The following is a 23,883-nucleotide window of genomic DNA, read 5'->3' on the forward strand; positions in this document are numbered from 1 at the left end:
AGGATGTCTGAGATAATGATGACAGTGCTCCATCCGTTTGGATAATAGGCCAAAAAGTTTTGGCCTTTCTTATCCGTTGTTTAGTAGCAGTAGTGTATCTATTTACCCAAGGCAATCTTGGTCTCTCCTCCCTATTTGGGCTGGTAGTTGGCCTCAAAGTGTGTTCCCGTGAAATTTTTAAAGCCCTGGATTTAGCTTTTTCTAGTTCACCTAGTGGGTACCCCCGTTCAGCAAACCTTGCAAGCATCCTATCCATGGCTACTATTGTTTCTGCTGGGTCAGAGGTTATCCGGCGAACTCGCAAGAATTGCGAGTGGGCCCCACTAAGGACTACAAAAAGGAACTTGATGCATCTCTGACTATGGCTAGGGATCAGGGTATAATTTCAGTAGAAACAGTTAAGGCTCTTACTACTGATCACCCCAAAGCTCCATTATTCTATACAGTGCCCAAGGTCCACAAAACTTTGGTGGACCCCCCTGGCAGACCAATTGTGTCTGCCAGGGGCACACTGTATCATCCAGTATCTGTTTATCTGGATGCATACCTAAATCCCTGCATCCAATCCCTCCCTTCGTATTTGAAGGATACCACGTCCCTACTGCTGCAGCTTCAGGCCCTGGGTGTTATATCTGAGGGCACATTGCTCTGCAGTTCGGACGTGACGAGTTTATATACTTGCATTCCGCATGAGCTGGGCTTGGAGGCAGTGAGAGCACTTATACAGGAAAATGATACCTACCAGGGTCCAGTTGTTTCGTTTTTTCTGTCTCTTTTGGATAAAGTGCTTAGACGTAACTATTTTGTATTTAATGGCAAATTCATGTTACAGCTAGCCGGGTGTGCGATGGGGTCAGCGGTGGCCCCAGCATATGCCAATGCATTCATGCATCAGGTTGAATCAAAATTGCTGTATCTAGGTCCACAGGTTATGTCTAATGTGGTTTATTTTAGGAGATACATAGATGACTTGATCATCCTGTGGCAGGGACCCAGGGAGGATTTAGTTAAATTATGGGAAGATCATAATGCTACGCAGCATCCAGTACAATTCACATTTAAAGTTGATGATACTACTATTAATTTCTTGGATGTGAAAATCACGATTAAACAAGGCATTCTGTCGACGTCAATATTCACAAAAAAGACCGACAGAAATACGCTCTTAGATTACCATAGCTTTCATCCGAGCTCCACCTGCAGAGGGTTACCCTACTCGCAATTCTTGCGAGTTCGCCGGATAACCTCTGACCCAGCAGAAACAATAGTAGCCATGGATAGGATGCTTGCAAGGTTTGCTGAACGGGGGTACCCACTAGGTGAACTAGAAAAAGCTAAATCCAGGGCTTTAAAAATTTCACGGGAACACACTTTGAGGCCAACTACCAGCCCAAATAGGGAGGAGAGACCAAGATTGCCTTGGGTAAATAGATACACTACTGCTACTAAACAACGGATAAGAAAGGCCAAAACTTTTTGGCCTATTATCCAAACGGATGGAGCACTGTCATCATTATCTCAGACATCCTTACTTCCCAGTTACACCAGGGGTCGAAATATAGGGGAACATATAGTGAAACTGGATGTTACCCAGTTAACCAGTAAACAGGATGCACATTTTCTTAGAACCAAACCAGGGTGCTTTAGGTGCCTTGGTTGTGCTACTTGCAACACTTTAATGACAGGCAATACGTTTAATCATCCACATACAGGGAAGAAAATAGCCATTAAATTTCGCCTCACGTGCACGTCCACGCATGTTGTGTATCTTTTGACCTGTCCGTGTGGTCTTGCATATGTCGGCAAGACCATACGCCAGTTCCGAGAACGTATGGCTCTCCATAGGAGTGCCATTAAGAAAGCCTTTGAAAAGGGACTTAGTGATCAGCCATTCGCGAGACACTGCTTGGCATTTAAACATGGGGTCGCTAGCATTAGGGCAATATTGATCGACCAGGTACCAAAGACCCTTAGGGGGGGCAACAGGGATAGGATACTTTTACAACGAGAATCTAGGTGGATTTACAAGTTGGGGACTCTTTCCCCTCGAGGCCTCAACGAAAATCTAGGTTTGCAATGTTTTTTGTAACCTTGTTTGGACTTACATCTGGGACGGTTTTCCTTCAGGGGGGTTAGATAACCACATTATCAAACTGTGTCACAGTTTGTTTAGATAGCTGATTACCAGTTAACTGTTTCCCTTTTAATGAAGGGTTTTATCAGCTATGGTAATATAAAAACATTCCTGTTGTAGTGATTGTGTTACGAGCTGTCAGTGTTAGATCTAAAGTTCTAGAGATCAGGGTAATACTAGATACCATGCTTGTTATGTTTAAATGTATTTTACACACTTGTATTTTGTGTTTACTTTTTCACTTAGATGTCAGCCGGGCTCTGCGCTGCCTGATGATGTCACGGGTCAGCAGTACGGGACCGCCGGAACACCTCCTGATGCCCAGCAAGCGCTTGACGCATCTCCATGGAGACGGACTAGGCGCGGCTGGATGACGTCAGAGGAGGGCGACGCGGAAAGACTGCAGGGCGTCCGGACGCTTCACGTGGCGGCGGTGAGCAGGTGAGATTGATCTGCACATGATTGTTTGTTCTGTGGTGTTATAAATGTATGTCTTGTTGTCAGTTTGGGTTGTTAATGCCCTGAGGACGGGGCAAGTCCCCGAAACATGTCGGTAAATTAAAACTGACTACTTTTACTTTTGCAATAATCTGCGTGAGTGCCACCTTCATTTCTTCCACATCTGTATGAGGTAACCCCTCTGGGAAGGCACCGCAGTAACTTTACTCCGTTAAAAGAGTGCCGGGACTGTCTGTCTATATATATATATATATATATATATATATGTGTACCAGGGAAGCTATCAGCGCCACAGATGCAGTATTCAAAATATCAACACTAGTAGTGGAACCCCCACAGTGAGATCATTAAAAAATATGAATATATATTAAAAGATATCTGCCTATTAGACACTCCCCTCTAGATTTGGGGCGTCAGCCTGTTACCTCAAATAGAATTAGGCACTGGTATAGGTGCCTGTGGTGAACACTTGTGAACAAAGGATGAGGTAGTAAAGGCGACCGCTGGTGTCAATCAGATGCTGAGGATAGGCAGTTGTAATAAAATTTTAAATTTATTTAAACTGTGGTGCACTAAAACAAAAATAGAGTAAAAAAGTGGAATTTTGTACAGTAAAAATAATAAGCACAGGGAGGTAAATAAAAATGCTTTCAAAAATTACAATTGACATAAAAATTGGTACATGGGACATAAAAATACATCGGATTAAAAAAGTCAAAAAACAAAAATATAAAGTTCAAAAGAAAGGAGTAAGATAGCTTAACTTAGTAGTTGAGGTATAGATCAAAGCAGCACCCAACGCGTTTCGTCCTGTCTGGACTTCATCAAGGGGTGCTGCTTTGATGAAGTCCAGACAGGACGAAACGCGTTGGGTGCTGCTTTGATCTATACCTCAACTACTAAGTTAAGCTATCTTACTCCTTTCTTTTGAACTTTATATTTTTGTTTTTTGACTTTTTTAATCCGATGTATTTTTATGTCCCATGTACCAATTTTTATGTCAATTGTAATTTTTTAAAGCATTTTTATTTACCTCCCTGTGCTTATTATTTTTACTGTACAAAATTCCACTTTTTTACTCTATTTTTGTTTTAGTGCACCACAGTTTAAATAAATTTTAAATTTTATTACAACTGCCTATCCTCAGCATCTGATTGACACCAGCGGTCGCCTTTACTACCTCATCCTTTGTTCACAAATATATATATATATATTTCAATATTATTTTTTTATTGAGCATATATAAAAATAATGTAGGGGGAGTTTACACAAATGAAAAAAGGGAGGCATGGGGGGTACACACAGCTGAAAGAATGTGGTCACACTTAAGTTTACACTGGTTCATCAAAAATAAACATACCATTAAGCAACATGGCAAACACATCCAAACATATATAGTAATACGGATTTACTGATCAGAATAAGTATATGAAAATTATACAGTACATAGAGGAGCATAATTGTTCAGGATTCAGGAGAAATTAAATAAAGATTGGATGTACTCCCTAAAACTGTAAAAGAGGTTGAGGGACTCATCTCGGAGTCCCAGGCAGCTTTGACATCCAACACTCACTCCAAGGGAGCTAACATAAAAGGGGATGGAAGCTGTGGATGAGAACCTGGAACCTGCTGTTTCAAATTCGTATTGAGATTGAATGGCATTTTCAATGGTGTCAATAGGGACAAATAGTGAGTGCCAATGTTGAGTAAGAGTTTTGTTTTTATGAGTATGTGTCCCATTAGATATCTGGTGTTAGCCGAAAGACAACCATGACAGACATAAAACATTGTTACTATAGGGCCTGGAGTTATATGAAGGTTGATTACTGTGGAGGTAAGAGCAAAGACTGAAATCTAAAGATGGGAGAGTGCTGGACAGGACCAGAAGATATGCAGGAGACAGCCCACATTACCATAGTTACGCCAAAATGATTGGAGGTAGATGGCCACATAGTATACAATAAAGCCAATGTTAAATCAAAGTGGTGTAGAAGCTTGTAAAATTGTTCAATATGGGACATACATTTAGATTTGCGGAAACAGGTTTTGAATATCACTTGCCAGTCATTGTTTGAAATAGAGCATGTAAGATCAGCTTCCCAGTTTACCAGGGAGGAGAACTTTATTGTTTTTTGGGGACAATTCATAAGATTGTACCATTTTGTTATACCACCCTTGCAATCCACTCTAAGAAACAATTCCCATACATATTGGGGCACAGGAAACACAGCAACCAATGTTTTAACTGCAGGAATTTATAGAATTCTTTATGAGACAATGAAAATTGCTTCTGGGTCTGGGTATATGATAATAGAATACCAGCCACTGTAATCTCGCACAAAGAGAGCATGGGTTATCCAAAAATCAAAAGTAAGATCTTGGATTAACAGTTGAGGGAAGGGACACATCCTCCACTCCAGAAACCAACTTAAGGCATGCTTTAAAAGTGGATTGGACTACAGATGACTTGGCACTATAACTGATGCTAACAGATGCTGGTTTACTATTAAGTATCCATTGGGGATAAAAGGGATATCAAACCTCGTTCCAGAAGGACCCAAAATTTAGAATTTTCAGCAGGAACCCACACTCTGATTTGAAATAGTAAGCAAGCTATTTGATAACAGTGTAGGTCCGGAAATGTTTGGCCACCCAGAGATTTAGGGAGGGACATCACTCTCCTTGCTAGTTTAGGTTTCAATCCTTTCCAAATGTATTTAATAAAGATCACGTTAAATGTAGTAAACAAATATTTGGGTATCAAGATGGGAATAGTTCTAAACAGTTACAGTAGATTAGGGAGCATAACCATTTATACAGTTTTTTCTATTTTGAACTTGCAACGCAGTTCAAACTGAGTGGAGTCACAGGGCTTATACAGTATATGCACGTGAGCAAAGTGCACTAGGGTAAAGATCACGAAACAGTACAAATAATAGAAAAATATCTGACAGTGAGTCACAGGGTGGCATACCGACAACTATTCTCCATCCCGGGGTGTCCATAACCCCCCTGGAGAGAGAATAACTAGCGTGGCAAGTGCACCCCCTCAAGGGGCCCATTTGCGCTCGCCCAGCTGCCGGCATGCCGGCGGTCAGGATCCCGGCGCTGGTATGTTGGGCACCGGGATCCCGGCTGCCGGCATAACATACTACACCCTGAGTCACACAATACACAATGCAGTACTGGGATACATTTAGCATGACGGAGGTCAGGTTGTCGGCAGTTGAAATCCCGGCACTGGAGTCCCGACACGCAGCCAAAATACCTGAACTGAAACTCTGACATGAGTTGAATGCCGATGCCAGAATTCTGACCGCTGGCATCACGATCATAAGAATGCCGGGACTCTTGGGTTTAGGCCACGGGGGGGAATTAGGTGCCACCGGGGAGGGTTAGCATTAGGCTGCCGGGAAGGGAGGGTTACGATTAAGCTGTGGGAAGGGGGTTAGGTTTCGGCAACCCCGCGGAGGGTTAGGCTCAGAGCCGGATTAAAGGGGGGGCCCAGGGGGTACGTACCCCGGGCCCCACAGTTTTAGGGGGCCCCCCGGCTGGAGTAGCTTTGTCCCATCATTTTTTCATCGTTTGAGTGATCGTTATGTGATTGACAGGAAGTGGTTGTCTCTGGGCGGAAACTGCCATTTTCAGGGAGTGTGCTAAAAAACACAGGCGTCAGGCGTGCCAGGTAAAAACGCTGGAGTGGCTGGAGAAACGGGGGAGTGGCTGGCCGAACGCAGGGCGTGTTTGTGACGTCAAACCAGGAACTAAACGGACTGAGGTGATCGCAGTCTAGGAGTAGGTCTGGAGCTACTCAGAAACTGCAGGGAATTATTTAGTAGCAGTTCTGCTAATCTTTTGTTCGCTATTCTGCTAAGCTAAGATGCACTCCCATAGGGCGGCGGCCTAGCGTGTGCAATGCTGCTAAAAGTAGCTAGCGAGCGAACAACTCGGAATGAGGGCCAATGTCGTTAGATATGTTGGCCATCGGCTTTGCTGCAGAACCGACACAATATGTCTGTGAACGGCAGCGTTCACAGACATATCGCTCGTACACATCGCCTGACGGACCTGGAATATATATTGGCCAGTGTGTACACAGCTAAACCACTTAACTGATGAATTTTACACACAGTATGATGTATACTGTGTGTCCGGAGGTCAGCTGGCCACCCGAACACTTGCTGCAGACGCCAGCGGTGATTGACAGTGCAACTGGGCAGGCACATGTAAACAAACACCTGCTCAGTCGCGACGGAACAGGCAGTATGTACGCACAACACACTGTCCGATCCGGCTATAGATATATCTGCAGATCAGTTGATCTGCAGATATATCTACAAGTGTGTACCCAGCATTAGTCCCATACAAATCACCACTCTCGTTATCTTACTGCAGCAGGCAGACTCACAGTGCTCACATGCATTCCAAGGGGGTTGAAAACTTAACTAGCTGTCAGAAGTTGAACACTCACAGGCTGATAAATAGTAAGGTAGATACCTGGCTGGCCCGTTGAACTCTGACCCACTGATAAGATTCAGCTACAGGAGCCCTCCCAGGCAGGATGAAGTGGAGACACTTACAGGGAATCATGTGCCTCAACCCCCAGTGACTACTCCTCACAGACCTGGTGGTACGGAGCAGAGAAATACTGTAGCAGCTGCAGTGGTGTCACTAGGGTTGGTGTCAACCAGTGCGTCAAGTAATGGTGTCACCCCTCCTCCCCATGGTACGGAAGGCTGAGACACTGCGAGTGCTCCTGTAATGGGTGTGATCTTACTGAAAGGGGGTGTGGTCCCTCTCACTTTATCATGAGCCCCCTTCTCACCAAATATCCTATCTCTCTGTAAATTCCATTGTCCATAAAAAGTTCAATTGTCCCCTCCCTCCATATTGTGATGCCCCACACCTCTTCTCCCCATAAAGCAGCAGGTCTTACCTTCCGCTGTATGGCTGCCTGGTGCCGCTGCTGATGCTCTAGAATCCACTCTTCCTCCCTGTCCATAGTTTGCCCTGCAGCTGTAGCTGGTGATAGGTGGCGGCGCTGTGCCTGCTCTGAGAGTGGCACTGTTCGGGACTTATCTGGACACTTCCGCTCTTCTGCAGATCTTTCAGTGCCCACACATCCTGCCAGTATCGCCAGTATCCCCCTTACACTGGACAATGTATAGGTACAGAGCTTGGGGCTGGTTGCTGCTGCCCCTGGTAGCAGTGCTAACAACCACTGCCTCTGGGATGTTGCTGCTGCGATGCTGGCCCGCTCTTGTAATGGGGTGCATAAAGTTGATAATCAGAATTGCCCACTATCTGAGCACCCAGCACAGTGGCGGAACTAGTGAGTGGTGGGCCCAGGTGCAACAAAAAGCTGTGGGCCCCCCAAATCTAAATTAGAGACTGTGCGCTCCTGGAAAATGGGCACACAGGGAATCTGTATTATTCATGTACAATGCAAAACAGTATTTAATTAAATCAGGATAATTCTGATTTGATTGAAGACACTTCTGCATTGTACATGAATAGTATGGACACCCTGTGTGTAGTGTGCTATGTATGTTGGAAATGGGTCGGATCGCACAGCAGAAGTGTAACTGAGGAGGGCAGGGGGGAGGCAGAGCTTCCGAAGAGTTTTTACTTACCTGGGCCCGTGCCAGAACTGCAACTTGTGGATAGCAGCTCCTCCTCTCCTTCCTGGGTTTTTTCGCTTAAGATGGTCACGAAATAGCAATGTTATATCCACGCTGGCAAGAGACAGAGAAGAAGAGCAGGGACTAGGAGAGGGTAAGGGGCCCCTTCTTCTACTTTCCAGGGGTGAAGCTAGCCTGTCAACTTGGCAAAGACTCATCACAGCGACCCCGTTCCTCCCTTTACCTATATTACCACCACATATTACAGACAGTAAGTGACCAAAATGTACTACAAACAGCATTAGTGCCCTACATGTACTATATACAGCATTAAAACCTACATATACTCATATACTACACATATCATTAGTGACCTGCTTATAATACACACAGAATTAGTGACCTACACATACTACACTCAGCCTCAGTGGCTGCCATATATTACAGACAGCATTAGTGACCTCTATATATACACAGTATATAAAGTACAAAGGCGGTCCACCTTGGCGACAGTATCTGGCTCCTGGCATAGACTCTTCACCGGAATGGAAAAGAGAGAAGGAATAGGGGGGAGACGTGTGAGAGAGAGGAGGTATAGGAAGTGAGAGAGGGATGTAATAGGGGAAGATGTAAAAGAGAGAGGAGGAATAGGGGGAGACAAAAAATGAGGAGGTATAGGGAGAGAGATGATGAATATAGGGAAACGTGAGAGAAAGTAATATATAGAGATGGGAGAGAGTAAAGAGGAATAGTGATAGAGAAGAAAAAGACAGAGATGGAAGAGAAAGAGTAAGAATAGGGGAAGAAGGGAAACAGAGCAGGACTATTGAGAGATTGGAGAGAGAGGAGGAATAGGGGTAGACGTGAGAGAGAGGAAGAGGTATAGGGGACAACAGGAGAGAGAGGAGGAATGGGGGAGACAGAAGATAGGAGGAATAGGGAATGATGGGAGCAAAAGAGAGGAGGAATAAGGGGAAACCGGAGTGAAAGGAGGAACACGGAGAGAGTGGAAATAGGGGGGAGACAGGAGAGAGTAAGAATAGAGAGAGATGGCAGAGAGCGAGAGGTAGAATAGGAGGAGATGTGAGAGAGGGAGGAGGGGTGACAGGAGAGAGACAGGAAGAACGGGGAGATGTAAGAGAGAAAGGAGGAACAATGAGACTAGAGAGAGACAGGAGGAATGATGAGACGTGAGAGAGACAGAAGGAATGGGGAGACGTGAGAGAGACAGCAGGAACGGGGAGACGTGAGGGAGACAGGAGGAATGATGAGACATGAGAGAGACAGGAGGAACGATGAGAAGTGAGAGAGACAGGTGGAGCGTAAGGAGATGGGAGAGAGGAGGAACAGAGGGAGACAGGAGAGAGGAGGAACAGGGGGAGACGGGAGAGAGAGAGAAAGGTGAAATAGGGGAAGGTGGGAGAAAGAGAGGAGGGACAGGGGAAGATGGAAGAGAGGGGTAATAGGGGGAGGTGGGAGAAAGGAGGAATAGGGGGAGGTGGGAGTGAGCAACAGTAGTAAAGGAATAGGAGACACAGCTCAGAGAGAGAAAGAGAGATGGCTGTAACTTATACACATTGTACTATACCCAGTCAGAGCAGTAGAAGGCAGCAAGTTATTTACCTGGCTGTATTCTATTCATGGCTGCAGCTGTCCTGCTTCCTTTGGCTGCAGATGGTCTCAAGAGTAACTACTATATGTCCATCAACACCAAAGTCTGGATGCCATCCGTGATGGAAGAGCTGTAACACTCGACTCCTCGTGCCAGCAGCCAGCGTGTGTCAACAAATATGCGGCTGCACAACGAGGCATCATGACTGCACGGGTCATATTAAGGGAAGGGGGTTTGGAGGCTGGCCACAGGGGTACACACTACAGGGAGAAGTGTTTAGAGACTGGCCACAGGAGTGTACACTTCAGGTAGGGGGGTTTGGAGGCTGGTTACAGGGGTGCACGCTACAGAGCGGTAGGTGGAGGCTGACCCTAGGGGTCCACACTTCAGGAAAGGGTGATTTGGAGTCTGGCTATAGGGGTGCACATTACGCGAGGGGGAGGGGTAGTTGGGGACAGGGTTGCACACGATGATGGTTGAATGGAGCCTGGCAACAGGGGTATAAACACTATGGAGGGGGTTAGGGGCTGGCTACAAGAGTGCATCCTGCAGGGGTGGTTGGGTGTTGTGCATACTTCGGGCAGGGGTTAGTGAGCTGGAGGTTGAGTAAAACAGCTCACACAGCCAGTGGCGTAAGTTCGTCCCAGTTGCCCGGAGGCAAGATAAATATTGGTGCCCCCCCATTTCCTATGTTAAGATAAATAAATGTATGTGTGTGCACGTATGTGTGTGCGTCTGTGTGTGTGTGTGGAGTGTTCTGAAAAAAATTTATATACTGTATTTATACATTTAATTGTCTTTTATTTTAAATCGCACAATTCTTAGGAGTCGTACCCAGGCTTAGAACCCATGACCTGTTATACTGACAGCAGACACTTTACTGATGGAGCTATTTGCTCCTGTACGGGAAGCATGAGAATTCTAACTATATGAAGTTACGTGTAATTGTCAGAGAAGTATCTTCATAAAGTTAAAATTCTCATATTTCCTATACAGGAGCTAACCGCTTCATCAGTAAGGTGACTGCTTCCAGTGTAATAGGTCATGGTTTCTAAACCTGGGTGTGTGACCCTTGTAAAATGTGTATATTCAGTATAATAAAGAGGGTGTGATTGTAAGGTGCAGGGACCAGTGAGGAAGTTGGCCACTGAAAAGAAAGCGACAGATATCAATTAACTTAATTCAATGGTGTCACAGAATGGGAGGAAAGGTGCCCCCCTTCAGAGCAGGAACCCGGCGGCAGTTGACTCCGTTGCCTCCCAGAGTTCTGCCTCTGCACACAGCATGGGAGTTGGAGTGCCAGCAGCTCACATTAGTGCACGCAACACATAAAAGGGGGGAGGTGCAAAGTAAGTAATTGCCAAAGTCAGCCTGGTTAGTGCTGGGCCCCGACCCTGACAGGGGTCAAGTGCCACTGCTTCCTTACCCTAACACCTCTTCCGCTGTGTGCTATATCTGTGAGCACTCCTTTCCCCCCACCCTTCTTTCCCACATTGCAACCGCTGGCCTGGCAGAGCTCTTTTTATTGAAGCATCGGGGGTAGAAAGCAGGTGTCTTGGTCATCTCCCCCTATAAGGTGCTGTTTCCGGGGGTCCGCTGGAGGACGGGCATGGCCAACATGTTTCAACAGCCCAATTACACCGCCGCAGCTCCCAGGCTCCCCGAGTACACCTTCCTCCTCCTCCCTTCCTCCATAGCTGCATCTCAGATTCCGCTCCTGTCTTCCGCAGCTGCTCCTAGGAAGCCGGTAATCTTCTCAGCTCCCCATGCTGGCGCCTGAAGGTAAATGCTTCTCAGTGAGAAGCAGAGGAAGACACTGTGTTTTCATCTGAATCTAGGATAGTTGTAACTGCAGTTTTCGGCCAGGGGGCCCCCGCTTCGGGCCCCTTGGGCCCTGCTGGGCCCTAGGCAACCGCTTAGGTTACAAGCAGTGAATCTGCCTCTGATGTTGATTATGATTACCATTGATTATTTAGCTACTTTTTGCATATATCTATGTGTATTTTATCCGCTGTCCCTGTGGTCTTTTCTATGTAGGAAAGACCACAAGGCAGTTCAAGGAACGTATGAATATGTACAGGACATCAATCCATAAAGCCATAGGGGGTCAGGTGGTAGCACATGAACAGCCGGTAGCACGCTACTTTAGAGATAATAAGCATGGATTGGTGACTTTGCGGTAAAAAATCATTGAGCAGGTGGAGAAAAGTGTACGGGGTGGTGATAGAGATAGAGCTCTGCTACACTGTGAGGCCAGGTGGATCAACTCTGTATACCCATATGAATTAAATGAGAACTTCGGGTTAAATTGCTTTTTGTAACCAGTATGTACTATCGTGCATGTTATTAAGAAAGAATGAATGGTCGTATTATTGGCCGTTCTAGTCATTGTGTCGGTTATTTTATTGTGTTGCATCTGACTACATAATATTATCTGGTATGTGTTATATCGTATTTGGTAATGTGCTGCTTGATTATCCATCTTGCTTTATTATTGTTAGCTATTGCCATTTGTATTTTTGATATCAGTGCCTATGTCCGTTTTTTGTATTTTAAGTGTTTAACAATTGTTTGTGTATCCTTGCGTTGCTAGGCGACGGGGAGCAGAGCGGCCGGGACACACTGGTGTGCGTGCGTCGCCGGCAGTGACGTCATCAGAAGACTGCCGGCTCCCGGGACCTGGCGGCGGGAGGAGACGCTGATCTGGGCACTAGCGGTGGGTGTATAAAGGTATGTTAAGTACTGTTTGTCTGTTTGATCCTGAAGACGATTTATTAAAATCGAAACGTTGATCTGTGATCCGTCTGCTGTAAAGTCCTTTGAGTGCTGCCCGCCTCTCCTCTTTCTCTCTCTCTCTCTCTCTCTCTCTATATATATATCTATCTATCACACAAACGCACACCTTTCACATTAAAATAAAACACAGCCAGTATCATTTTTTACAGCAAGTTATGTAAATAAGCCACCATCATTAAACCCCCCCACTCTCCCCTCCCTCCATGCAAGTCAGACACACACCTGTAGTGTAAGTGCTGACCCAGCCACCATCAATTATAAAAGATACCCCGCTCCCCCCCTACACACGTTTGAGAACAGTGAGACACACACCTACTTGTTGTTGCAGCCAGTGGAGTGACAGTCACTGCCTCACCCGGCCAGCTCTCTGTCACAAAGCCACATGGAGACTGTCTGTGCCTGAGAGCAGCTGCGCTCTCTGGCTCCCCCTACTGTACATTCAGCCAGCCTTTCAGTTTAAATAAAAGGACGGAGGCTGCTGCAGCGTTATAGACAGCGTAAAAAAAAAAAGACACATCGCTCAGCTGCGTAGATGGATTGGCGGGCGGGGCGGCGCGGGAGGGGGTTCGGTACTCGATCCCACCCCCCTGCGTGCGCGTATGCTGCTGCCGGCATTCTGGCTGTTGGTATTCCGGCGCTGGTATGCTGGGCGCTGGGATCCCGACAGCCGGCAATTTGTAGTTCACCCATACATAGGGGGTGTGTGTTTGTCCTGGTTTCTCCAGTGGCTGCCGGCGGATCAGCGTGAGATTAATGTAACCGTAGGTGGAAATCAAACAAAAGAATAGAAAATCCAGTACATTTTGAAAATGTTAAGTTGTTATAAATGGCATCTGCAACACCAAAAACCGACCCCTACCCCACTCTATCTCTCTCCAGCACTCTCTCTCCATATTCAGCAAGTGCAAAACAGTCAGATCAGTGTTTTTACGTAATTAGCAGCAGGCTGTAAGATCTCTCTGCATGATCAATTTCATTTTCATTTGGTCTGTGTGAGGAGCAGTTAGCCTTTTATTATATAGATTTTGCATGCATTTTATAGCCCTCTTAAGACTTGCATGTATAGGCCGTAGGTGGCTACACCATGGAGCATACAGAGGACATTGGGCCTTATTCAGACCTGATCGCTAGGCTGTGTTTTCGTACAGCGGGCGATCAGGTCTAAACTGCGCATGCGTATGCACCGCAATGCGCAGGCGCGTCGCATGGGTACAAAGCGGATTGCTGCTCAGCGATGGGTTTGTGTGAAGGATCTGTTCACACGGGCGCTCGCAAGGAGATTGACAGGAAGAAGGCGTTTATGGGTGTCAACTGACCTAATTCTGTGAGTGTTTGGAAAAATGCAGGCGTGTCCAAGCATTTGCAGGGAGGGTTCCTGACGTCAATACCGGTCCTGGACAGGCTGATGTGATCGCAGCGACTGAGTAAGTCCTGGGATACTCAGAGACTGCACAAAATCTGTTTGTACAGCTCTGCTACACATGCATTTGCACACTTGCACAGTGAAAATCACTCCCCTATGGGTGGCGACTATGTGAACGCAGGACTGCAGAAAACCCCTGGAGAGCAATCAGGTCTGAATTAGCCCCATTGATCATTCATCACTCCACCTTCTACATAGATATGGGCCACAATTACAGTATGGTCAGCATTTATCTGTGGTGTTGTTTCTGCCTCCAAACTCTAGATGGCACTGTACTATATGTTGCTGAAGTACAGCATTGGGAGAGCTCTAATAGTTATCAGCTGGGAGTTTCTTCCAGAACTGTTATCCTGGTCCTAATTTCAGGGCTGTAACTAGGGATGGGTCATCAGTGATGTCGCCCAGGGTGCAGAGCCGGGGCAGCTCCATCGCTGCCCTGTGGCACCTGTATTTGGCTTGCAGGGTGCTTGTAACTGCACTATGAAGCCAGTAGAACAGTTGCAGAGCTGACAGAAGTGACCTATGGATACTTTGTGCATGTGCCCTGCTGCCTATAAAGTCATCCAGAGTCTCCGTAGTGCTCTACTTCTTAGGGCCAGTGGCCCCGCTTCCTTAGTATGATAGAGAGGCGGAACTACCGCCAGTGCAAGCAGCGCGTTGCACTGGGGCCCGCCTCTGTCCAGGGGCTCAAGCATGTAATGAGTCAAACTGACTCATTACATGCAGCGCACAGCCGCCCACAGAGGAGAGGAGCAGCGGCACGGACGGGGGAAGGAGGAGGAGGGAGGTGAAGGAGGGAGCCGCAGCAGCGCTTTGTTACTGGTGGAGGCGCTGCTGTTGCTGCTGCTGCCCCTCTGCTTCACTATAGGCTGTCTTCCGAGAACAGCCTATAGTGAAGCAGAGGGGCAGCAGCGCCTCCACCAGTAACAAAGCGCTGCTGCGGCTCCCTCCTCCACCTCCCTCCTCCTCATTCTCTACTGCCCGGGAATCGTCTGACGCTGCACCGAGGAGCCTGAGCCAGCGGAGAGGGTAAGTATAATTCTTCTTTCTGTCTTTCTTTCTTTGTTATGCACACCAGTGCCTGCAGGAATGTACTGGTGTTTGAACTGTTATACACACCAGTGCCTGCAGGAATGTACTGGTGTCTGAACAGAGAGGGATGCAAAACAAATGAACTCACAGACAGACTGGGAAATATGACATAACGTACACAGAAGGTGATAGGGTAACAAAACCAACACAGAGTGAACAGAGAAGCCCAGAGGCTAAGAAACTGGGTGTCTCCCTAGTATTAGAAATGCTCAGATGGAAAAAGCAAGATGTTGTGTTTTAATACGTAGAGAACCCGAAATGCTGTTGCTAAGGGCAACAGCAAAACCCTAAAGGGTTACCAACGGGTGTGGCAGTAAACTCCTTGGTCAGAGATGGAATAATAGACACAAGGAGAGTCTCCACAATCCTAATTCTCACTTGCAGGGCCCAGGTTCAGCTTACTGCCACTAAACTGACACATGGACGCCCTGCACAGTGAGAGAGGATTATGCAGGCAGGTCTGAAAGTACAGCCACAAACCTGCTGGGTTCACAGGATAGCAAAAGAACCTCAGCAGGCTAAACGACTGACTCCAGTCTTACTGCTAGGTCTGGATTGGCAGAGTGTAGTACCAAATGCCCAGGCCTATTTGCAGTAAGCAACAACAAAATACAAAGCTACACAGTACTGGCTAACTTTCAGGAACTGACTAACCAACAAAGATTCAGCAGCATCTGCTTAACCTGAGAAGAGGCCTTATAAAGCAGGTGCTATCCACGCCCCCCTCAGACCTCACAGACTGTGAGCACAAAAACCAGCACCGGATCCCATGCCTGTAACCACTGCACAGCAAAAGACCCGAACCGGAGTATCAGCTGCGCTCAGGTTACTCCGCTAGCACTTGTCTCCCGGTTGCCATGACGACGTGGCAGCACAGGGCAGGAGACCCTAACAGTACCCCCCCTCTGACGAGGGGTCAAAGAACCCCTACCACCGGGTTTATCGGGGAATTGCGAGAAGAAAGAGCGTATCAGTCTGGGGGCATGAAGATCACAACTGCGCACCCACGACCGCTCCTCCGGGCCATACCCCTTCCAGTGCACCAAAAATGACAGCCGACCCCGAACCATCTTGGAGTCAAGAATCCTTTCAACAACAAACTCCCTCTGGCCACGTATCAGAAGAGGGGAAGGTCTTCCTCTGGAAGAAGGATTACTAATAGCCCGTTTTAAAAGGGAACAATGAAATGTTTTATTGATACCCAAAGAACGGGGCAGATCTAACTGAAATGCCACCGGATTAATAACCCTGGTGATCTTATAAGGGCCGATGAACCGGGGGCCTAACTTATGAGATGGCTGTTTCAACTTCAAATTCTTGGTAGACAACCAGACGAAGTCTCCTAATTTGAAGCTGCAGGGTCTTTTCCGCTTATCAAAAACCCTTTTGGTCACTAATGACACAGACACAAGGGCTTTCTTCACTTTCCTCCAAATACCTCTAAGGACCGAAACGACAGAGGAACCACCAGGCGTGGAGTCCAGGGGGTCAAAAGAATTGGCCTTAGGATGATGCCCATACACACAAAGGAAGGGAGAGATCCCTGTAGCAGAGTGAGCCACGTTGTTATAGGCAAACTCCGCCATTGACAGATGAGCAACCCAGTCAGTCTGACACTTGGAGACATAACACCTGAGGAACTGCTCCAAGGTCTGGTTCACCCTTTCAGTCTGCCCATTAGACTGCGGATGGTAGCCTGACGACAAGCTGACAGAAATCTGGAGATCGGAACAAAATGCCCTCCAGAATTTGGCCACAAACTGGGATCTGCGGTCAGAGACCACATCAAGTGGCAACCCGTGGAGGCGCACAACATGCAGCATAAATAATTCAGACAGGCGTCTGGCCGATGGCAGCCCAACCAGTGGAACGAAGTGCGCCATCTTCGAAAACCTGTCAACGACAACCCAGATGGCTGTCATCCCAGAGGATTTGGGCAAGTCCACAACAAAATCTATTGAAATGTGGGTCCATGGCTTAGATGGAATAGAGAGTGGATGTAATGGGCCAACAGGAACCCCTCTAGGAGTCTTATTTCGGGCACAGATGTCACATGCCCGAACCCACTGATCCACATCCTTAGCCACCGAGGGCCACCACACCGCCCTAGATAGCAACTCCCGAGTTCTGGCAATACCCGGGTGACCTGCCGACTTCTTGGCATGGAATTCCAGGAACACTCGCTGTCTTAACCTAGGAGGCACAAACAAAAGACCTACCGGAAGGTCTGGAGGAGCCTGCTCCTGTGCTCTAAGGACTAATGACAAGAGGTCCTGGGTAATGCCCACTTTAATACATGATGGGGACACAATGGGCAACGGCTCCTCGGTGGTCTCCTGGATTGGAGCAAAACTCCGCGAGAGCGCATCAGCCTTGATGTTTTTGACCCAGGGCGATATGTTATCTAAAAATTAAAGCGAGCAAAAAACAAAGCCCATCGTGCCTGCCTGGCATTGAGACGCTTTGCTGACTCTAAATATGCCAAATTCTTATGGTCGGTGAGAATTGAGACCACAAACTTAGCCCCCTCAAGCCAGTGTCTCCACTCCTCGAGTGCATCCTTAATAGCCAACAATTCCCGGTTACCCACGTCATAATTCATCTCGGCAGGCGAAAATTTACGGGAAAAGTAAGCACAGGGATGAAGGCGATTATCAGACACTCCCATCTGAGAGAGCACTGCCCCAATACCCATCTCAGAGGCATCCACCTCCACCACAAAAGGACGCTCTGGATCTGGGTGTCGCAGCACCTTGGCCGAGACAAATGCCCTTTTGAGACGGGCAAAAGCCGCTTTGGCCTCACGAGACCAGTGAGCAACATCCGCCCCTTTCTTAGTGAGTGCCACCAAGGGCGCCACTATAGACGAAAATCCAGCGATAAATCGTCTATAAAAATTTGCAAAGCCCAGGAAACGCTGAAGCGCCTTCAAACTAGTGGGCTGCACCCAATCCAGGACTGCCTGTACCTTGGAACCCTCCATTTGGAAACCTTCTGGGGAGATAATATATCCTAGAAATGCGATTTGCTGAACTTCAAATTCGCACTTCTCCAGCTTCGCCCCAAGCCGGTGGTCTCTGAGTTTCTGGAGGACTAAGCGTACATGCTTCCGATGTTCCTCCAGGGAATGGGAGAAGATTAGGATGTCATCTAAGTATACAACTAAGAATCTATCCAAATATTCCCTGAGCACATCGTTCATGAAATCCTGGAAGACTGCCGGGGCATTACAGAGCCCAAAAGGCATCACCAAATATTCATAATGCCCTGAGTGGGTATTAAAGGCAGTCTTCCATTCATCCCCCTCTCTTATTCGGATTAGATTGTATGCACCGCGTAGGTCAATCTTAGAAAAAATGGTGGCAGTACGAAGCTGGTCAAACAAGACCGAAATGAGAGGCAGTGGGTATGAGTTTTTAATCGTGATACGGTTCAATTCCCTGAAGTCGATGCAGGGTCGCAATGAACCGTCCTTTTTACCCACGAAGAAGAACCCCGACCCAACTGGAGACTGTGAAGGTCTGATAAATCCTTTAGCCAAGTTCTCCTGAATGTACTCTGCCATAGCCTGAGTCTCAGGACGTGACAGGGAGTACAACCTGCTCTTGGGAAGCTTAGCATTCGGCAACAAATCAATGGCACAGTCATAGGGGCGATGGGGAGGTAGTACCTCTGCAACTTTTTTGGAGAACACGTCCGCAAAATCTGCATAACACCCTGGCAATCCTGGCAAACTTAGCTGCGAGAGCCTGACTGGAAGGCTCAAGCAACTCCTGAAACAATCAGTACCCCAACTAAGAATCTCCCCAGAGACCCAGTCAAATTGAGGATTGTGGGCCCTTAACCAGGGTAACCCCAACACCAATGGGGCAAAAGTACAGACAGTCACATAAAAGGACAATTTTTCAGAGTGTGTGGCTCCAATAAACAAAGAAATCTGGCTAGTGCAAGAGGTAATTTTACCATGGGATAATGGTTCCCCGTTTAACCCACAAATCTCAATTTCCGACGCCAAGGGTACTAAGGAAACAGAGTGTTTCAGGGCGAATTGGCGGTCCATAAAAACCCCGTCGGCCCCACTGTCCACAAAGGCCTCAGTCTTGACAGTTTGACCGAGGATCTTCAAGGTCACCGGAATGATAAAAGTCTTCTTGGGAAATTCTGACTTCTGGCCTGACAGGATATTTCCCATCACCCTCAGGCCCTGAAGTTTTCCGGCTTTTCTGGGCATGATACTACCACATGACCCTTATTCCCACAGTACAAACACAACCCCTGCTGTCTCCTCCGCGTCTTCTCACGCGAGGAGAGGCGGGTAGCCCCAATCTGCATAGGCTCCTCGGAAAATTCCTCAGAGTCTAAGGTTTCCTTGGGAAAGAAGGAAAACTCGGTCTCCCTTTCAAGCCTACGCTCTCTCAGCCGTCTATCCACCCGGATGGATAACTGCATGAGCTGATCCAAGCTATCAGGCAAGGGATATTGTACCAGTTGGTCTTTTATCTGGTTAGAAAGACCTCTTCGGTACTGGTGTCTCAGGGCTGGGTCATTCCACTGGGTATCATGGGCCAACCTCCGAAACTCCGTACAGTAAACCTCAACTGGCCTTCGCCCTTGCTTAAGGATCGAAATCTGAGCCTCGGCTGAGGCCGTCTTGTCAGGGTCATCATACAACATGCCCAGAGCCGTAAAAAAAGCATCAACACTTTTAAGCGACGGACAGTCAGGCTGCAACCCATATGCCCAGACCTGTGGGTCTCCTTGTAGCAAGGAAATCACTATGCCCACCCGCTGAATCTCTGACCCAGAAGACTGAGGCCTAAGCTGGAAATATAACTTGCAGCTCTCCTTGAAACAAAAGAACTGCGAGCGATCTCCAGAAAAACGATCCGGAAGATTTACTTTCGGCTCCTTAACCCCTGAAGGTGCTGCTGCTGCGGGAGCTCCGCCAGCGGCCTGGGAGGTGTGCATTTTAATGGACAAATCATTAAATTGACGAGTCAGGACCTGCACCTGATCGACCACCTGTTGCAACGTATTTTGAGGGGTATGCTCCATATTCCCACAATATTTCAACAGGAGTATTGGGCTGCTGAATATGTTATGCACACCAGTGCCTGCAGGAATGTACTGGTGTTTGAACTGTTATACACACCAGTGCCTGCAGGAATGTACTGGTGTCTGAACAGAGAGGGATGCAAAACAAATGAACTCACAGACAGACTGGGAAATATGACATAACGTACACAGAAGGTGATAGGGTAACAAAACCAACACAGAGTGAACAGAGAAGCCCAGAGGCTAAGAAACTGGGTGTCTCCCTAGTATTAGAAATGCTCAGATGGAAAAAGCAAGATGTTGTGTTTTAATACGTAGAGAACCCGAAATGCTGTTGCTAAGGGCAACAGCAAAACCCTAAAGGGTTACCAACGGGTGTGGCAGTAAACTCCTTGGTCAGAGATGGAATAATAGACACAAGGAGAGTCTCCACAATCCTAATTCTCACTTGCAGGGCCCAGGTTCAGCTTACTGCCACTAAACTGACACATGGACGCCCTGCACAGTGAGAGAGGATTATGCAGGCAGGTCTGAAAGTACAGCCACAAACCTGCTGGGTTCACAGGATAGCAAAAGAACCTCAGCAGGCTAAACGACTGACTCCAGTCTTACTGCTAGGTCTGGATTGGCAGAGTGTAGTACCAAATGCCCAGGCCTATTTGCAGTAAGCAACAACAAAATACAAAGCTACACAGTACTGGCTAACTTTCAGGAACTGACTAACCAACAAAGATTCAGCAGCATCTGCTTAACCTGAGAAGAGGCCTTATAAAGCAGGTGCTGTCCACGCCCCCCTCAGACCTCACAGACTGTGAGCACAAAAACCAGCACCGGATCCCATGCCTGTAACCACTGCACAGCAAAAGACCCGAACCGGAGTATCAGTTGCGCTCAGGTTACTCCGCTAGCACTTGTCTCCCGTTTGCCATGACGACGTGGCAGCACAGGGCAGGAGACCCTAACATTCTTTCTTTCTTTCTTTCTTTCTCTTTTTCTTTCTTTCCAACAAAAATGGGGAATCTGCCTGCCGCAATGTGTAAAAATGGGGAATCTGCCTGCCGCAATGTGTAAAAATGGGGAATCTGCCTGCCGCAATGTGTAAAAATGGGGAATCTGCCTGCCGCAATGTGTAAAAACGGGGAATCTGCCTGCTGCAATGTGTAAAAATGGGGAATTTGCCTGCCGCAATGTGTAAAAACGGGGAATCTGCCTGCCGCAATGTGTAAAAACGGGGAATCTGCCTGCCGCAATGTGTAAAAACGGGGAATCTGCCTGCCGCAATGTGTAAAAACGGGGAATCTGCCTGCTGCAATGTGTAAAAATGGGGAATTTGCTTGCCGCAATGTGTAAAAATGGGGAATCTGCCTGCCGCTATGTGTAAAAATGGGGAATCTGTCTGCCGCAATGTGTAAAAAGGGGGAATCTGCCTGCCGCAATGTGTAAAAAGGGGGAATCTGCCTGCCGCTATGTGTAACAAGGACACGCTGTCTGCCGCAATGTGTAAAAAGGGGGAATCTGCCTGCCGTAATGTGTAACAAGGGCACGCTGTCTGCCGTAATGGGTAACAAGGGCACGCTGTCTGCCGTAATGTGTAACAAGGGCACGCTGTCTGTCGTAATGTGTAACAAGGGCACGCTGTCTGCCGTAATGTGTAACAAGGGCACGCTGTCTGCCGTAATGTGTAACAAGGGCACGCTGTCTGCCGTAATGTGTAACAAGGGCACGCTGTCTGCCGTAATGTGTAACAAGGGCACGCTGTCTGCCGTAATGTGTAAAAAGGGGACGCTGTCTGCCATTATGTGTAAAAAGGGCACGCTGTCTGCCGTTATGTGAAAAAAGTGTACACTGTCTGCCGCTATGTGTAACAAGGGCACGCTGTCTGCCGTTATGTGTAAAAAGGGGACGCTGTCTGCCGTTATGTGTAAAAAGTGCACTCTGTCTGCCGTTATGTGTAAAAAAGGGGAATGGTGTCTGCCGTTATGTGTAAAAAGGGCACGCTGTCTGCCGTTATGTGTAAAAAGGGCTAAATTTACTAATTTTATTTACCAGATTATAACAATTTAAGATTTTTTTATTTACATAGTGCCAACATATTCAGTATCGCTTTACAATCGTGAACAAAAATGTTATGAGGAAAGAGGTTAGAATGTCCTTCTCCCAATTTTACAGTACATAGAACTGTGATTATTGTATGTGTTTAATATATATTCAATTGAAATGTGCTTTTAATGCAGCTTCCAAATTGATTTATATTGAGATAAGCGCTGATCGATATGAAAAAAAAATTATATGCTGTTAATTTTTATTGGACCTCACAGAGTCTTATTCATATTTCAAGCAGTGGCTGTGTTACTGTTATATACTTTAGTTTAGAGCATTTCTCATCTGATTTTGATATCATTTCTCATTACAGAATTAGCTTTTTAGGTTGCACAATATTTTAGTGTTGTTTCTGCCTCCAAACTCTAGATGGCACTGTACTACATTTTGTTGCAGTACAGCATTGGGAGATCTCTGTGGCAGTTACTATGGTACCTGTGGCTAAGGGCCCATACACATTGGGGGTCATTCCGAGTTGTTCGCTCGCTAGCAGATTTTAGCAGCATTGCACACGCTATGCAGCCGCCCTCTGGGAGTGTATCTTAGCTTAGCAGAATAGCGAACGGAAGATTAGCTGAATTGCGAATAGAAAATTCTTAGCAGTTTCTGAGTAGCTCCAGACCTACTCACAGATTGCGATCAGCTCAGGCCGTTTCGTTCCTGGTTTGACGTCACAAACACGCCCTGCGTTCGGCCAGCCACTCCCCCGTTTCTCCAGACACTCCCGCGTTTTTCCCTGACACGTCTGCGTTTTTCCGCACACTCCCAGAAAACGGCCAGTTTCCGACAAGAAACACCCACTTCCTGTCAATCACACTCCGATCACTTCAACGATGAAAATTCTTCGTTCGGACGTGAGTAAATCTACTAAGTTTTGTGTTAAAGTACTAAGCTCATGCGCACTGCGTACCATGCGCATGCGCATTTTAGCCTTAATCGCTCCGTTGCGAAAATCGGCAACGAGCGATCAACTCGGAATGACCCCCATTATGCAATATTGTACACGATTGTAACTATTGAGTTCAGTTTAGTATAATATTGTATAATGTGTACACTCGATCTGTAGTAAGATGTGCACTCCAGTGCATCTTGAGACATCGTCTGATAGTCCTGCATGCAGGCTTGATGATGAGATATTGGGTGATGCTCTGCACATATGGTTGTTTTGGTTTTGTGTACAAGGTATACGACGTAAGATATCTTATGATTTTCATTTTATGTCACATCGTATAGTGCGTACATAAGATATCACATGTCCGGGAAAGCAAGGAAAAGTGCATACAATATCTTATCATATCCCATCGTTCTATAAGGGTGTGTACACACGGTGAGATCCTTGCTATGCCCGATTTTCACTTGCGATTTCCCTTGAACTCCCCGGAGCCCAGATAGCACAGATTTTGACTAACTTTTCTTGAGATATGGACTATGTGTGCTTACGATTTTGGCTTATGTGAGATTTTGGCTTATGTGAGATGTCACTGACATGTGAGATGAACTAGGTAGATAGTACACCGATCTAGCAAGGATTGACTTGCCTGCACAGTCTATCTTTTCTTGAGATGCCGACCTGGCGGGACCGTGCATCGGG

This window comes from Pseudophryne corroboree, chromosome 8 (genome assembly GCF_028390025.1).
Source record: "Pseudophryne corroboree isolate aPseCor3 chromosome 8, aPseCor3.hap2, whole genome shotgun sequence".
In the NCBI taxonomy this organism is placed as follows: Eukaryota; Metazoa; Chordata; class Amphibia; order Anura; family Myobatrachidae; genus Pseudophryne; species Pseudophryne corroboree.